Raw genomic sequence first — 3,887 nt, 5'->3', positions numbered from 1 at the left:
TCTTTAGTTCCGGGATAATTTTTACACATTCATAGAAAAGATGAAACAAAATTTTATTGATGTAGTTTCTTGAAGCATTTTCTTAGGAAAGGTGTATATTTTGTACAAAAAACATATTAACGACTAAGTTTTTAACTTACTTTCAGTTTATTATACAATATGTGATATCTTTAAAACCGATATACTGTTATTTTTTATAATAGTATAAAAATACATTTTTGAATGAAGTTTTATAATTGTAATTGAAATATAAACTTGCAGAAAGCTTCTTTTGTTCTTGAAAATTAATATAGTTATACCTTTCCATAAAGTGGAACAGAGAGAGATTAACGAGTGCGAATTACCAATATTTTGAAACAATTGAATTGTATGAACATATATGTGTCTATAAAATTTAATCAGTTGTCGAGATAATGATATTTATTTATGTCAAAGCTATAACGTCATTATAACAGGCTTTTTCATACTATAACATGATAGTTGACTCCTTTGAAGTAGTATTAAATCTAAGCATGTATTTTTTTGTTTATGTATGAATTAACCCACAAGCAGAGAAAATTAATGGATATTCGTGATAGGGGGTAGGCAATGTTTTAGAACAAGGGAAAGGGAGGTGTTTCAAATCACATTCTGATCTTTATATTATATCAATAATGCACATTTGTAAATTAAAATTGAACACAGAGGAAGATATACAATCCGCATATTTAATATAGTAAAAACATAAATCTACCATATTCAAATCATTCGTATTAACTGATATATTTTTTAGTCCATCAGTGATTGATAGTAGCTTCTCTATGGATAGTCTTGTTTGAACACACTGGGTTACATTTATAACTAGAAAAGGGTTACCCGGGATTGCTAGAGTCAAGAATTGAGCAGGAAGTCACATTGACAATGGTAAATATGATTTCATCTTAATGTTTAGACCCCTTCGGCGCGGCAAGAATTATAATATATATGAATTATCATGACTAAATTGTCCTATAAACTTCAAATAACAAACCGTTAAATATGCGTGAAAAAATTTGTGTAGATGAGAACTCCATTGCCAATATTACAAATTTAAGTTTGTAAATAAAACTGCAAAAAAATGGGTCAAATTTACTATAAATTTATTGAAATTGTAAAAAAGGTACACAAACCCTTATTATTATTTTTTTTAAACAATAATGCCGTCGAAAAAATAATCCACGACAACTCGTTCATTTTTTCAAATATGACAAAAATTATGTAATAAAATTATTTGGAAATTGAAAATACTTTAGTAGTGTTAGACATTTAAATCTTATGTAAAAAATGTATAATATCGTGGTATTTCTTCTTAAAAAATTGAAATTTTTTTGAAGACTAATTTCTACAGACTTTATTGAATCAACAAATCCAATATTCCATTGGAAATCAAATTTTTTTTAACACCTGAATAAAATAAAAAAAGTGCAATCTTTAACAATTTTTTATTTTGCACATGACTGTTTTGATTTTGCAAAATTATTATTATTATTTTTTACAAATCGTTGTTTTTTAGAGACGCCATTCACTTTTTGATTTCTAACTCAACCTCCCCATTTATTCTCCTTGAGCTTCAAAAAAAAAGTTTTTGTGTTTTGGGAATAGAATAAGCCGCTCTTAAATAAATTACCCCCCCCAAAAAAAAAAAAAAAAAAAATCGGCACCCCTTCTTTCTTTGACGAGGTTCAAAAAGCCACCCATATAAAATTTCACCCTCGAAGGTTCAACGGTGTGCGCACCCATCAAGTACACACAGATCCATACAAACTCTATTTTATAAATATATATAGAGAATATGAGCTGTCGTTATTCTAAAAAAAACACGTCCTAATGTTTACTTTATACGTACTTAGATGCATTATTTTCAATAATAAAAGAATAGTGAGAATGTCTTTTGATAATATAAAATAACACTGTTTAGATTGATTGCTCTTTATTAAAATTATAATTTTTTTTATTTTTTACCCCATAAATTTTTGCTTGAAATTTCTTCAGATGAAACATGTTAAAAGATCTTAATCTCACCCTATAAAACTACCGCTCCAATAACATCATCACAAATAACAAACATCATACCAAATTTTTACATCATGGTCAAAAAAAGTAATGAGTATAGTTAGAACTTTTTACAAAAATTTCATAAGCGAGTAATTTACATTTTGTACAACTCTAGTTTCCAGTATTTGTGCAATAATAACATAATAACTCGGGCTCTAATTCCACATAATTTTTTACCTTGATAGCCGTTTTGTTGTTGGCAAGCTGAACCCCATTTTTTTATTCAATCGTTCGTATAGGCAGCCTTTCTATTTATGAACATATTAGAAAAAATTTTTAGTATATAGTTGTGAGTGAGTGAGAGATTATTGGTGATCCATTATTTCTGTAACATTTTGCAAAACTTTTCAAGAAGCAAATAAGATTTCTTTCAAAATCTATTAATCTATTTTTATATTGATAATACTGGTAAAGGACATTTATTTGCGTTTTTTATTTTCAACGTTCTGTTGAAGCTACTTGATCCATATCAAAGTAGATTCAAATAACTCGTTATGTCAAGATTTTTTTTTAATATGTCTGCTTGAATTAGTGCCATCGCAACATACCGTTTTGACAAGTTGTTGTCTTCCACGTCATTATTTTGCTTTTTCCTCTTAGAAATAAGAAATTTTTGCACAAGTTGTCGTTTTTTGCGACAATATTCGTAGGAAATTGTATTAGTCTTAATAGTATCTGATTTGTGCAAGACTAAAGTGTTCTATACGTTTCTTTTTTATTACAAGATTATAACCTAATTTTTATAATAATCTTAATGTTTGCCCAATTATTTTATTCAACATTTCTCTTAGATGTTGTTGCAAGTATTTGTAGTCGATGTTATTAATAGAACCAAGTATTTTACCTTTTGTGTCATAAAAGGGTGAGTCTATGTCAAATCACCAAGTTTTTTTAACTTTTTGAACCCAGGTTTTCCAATTTTCTTCATTTTCAGATATGTGCTAGGGAATTATGCGCTGATAACTGAGCCAAATTTTGAGTTCATTTGCATGAACGTCTCTAGAGATATTGACGTTTTTGCTCAGGCCTGGTTTCCAATATAATGGTCTGACTACACCGTACGCCAAAAAACTAAAAGTGGCATTATTGTGTCTAGGAATAGTCATAAAGAAATAAAAATAAGCATATCTCATCAGTTTTGGATGCAGATTTTTAAAAACACATTATAATTCCTATATCTTTACAATTCTACCCATTAACGTATTTGTCTTCCCTTTTTTACAAGTCTCTTATACTATAGAATATAATAATTATCCTTTATTACTGGTTCAAAACAAATGAAAATAAAAATGTATGTAACAAAACGAATTTAACTCAAGTTAATCCCTCTGACTAAAGAACCCAAAAAACTTACGAATCATTTATTTGTCAAATCAATTAAAAAGTAAGTACTCATTAAACAAGATAATTTATGTATTATATTTTTAGTATTTTTTGTTTTTCATTTACTTATAATGGTTTACAGCTCATTTTGAGCCATAAAAGAGGTTACTTCCCCATTTTATATCTCATATAACAAAATGCAATAAATTTTAAGACATTTTTTGATGTATACACTACTATTTTCCATATTTTAATAGTTAATTGTTAAGTACCAAGACATTATTTTGAATAGGAACACAATTATGCTTTTAGGAAATTGCCTATCAAATCAATATTAACCCAAAAACAAAATAAATTAATGGATTTTTGTGAGAGGGAATAATCAAGGAAAGAGCAGTGTTACATTTTGTTATATATATATTATACTAGCAGTAGTACTCAGTATTTCCCGAGCTACTAGGTGTCGACAAAACGACTAACTTTGCTACAAT

The sequence above is a fragment of the Lepeophtheirus salmonis genome, chromosome 1, assembly GCF_016086655.4.
Source record: "Lepeophtheirus salmonis chromosome 1, UVic_Lsal_1.4, whole genome shotgun sequence".
In the NCBI taxonomy this organism is placed as follows: Eukaryota; Metazoa; Arthropoda; class Copepoda; order Siphonostomatoida; family Caligidae; genus Lepeophtheirus; species Lepeophtheirus salmonis.
Note: the sequence above shows the minus strand (reverse complement) of the source record.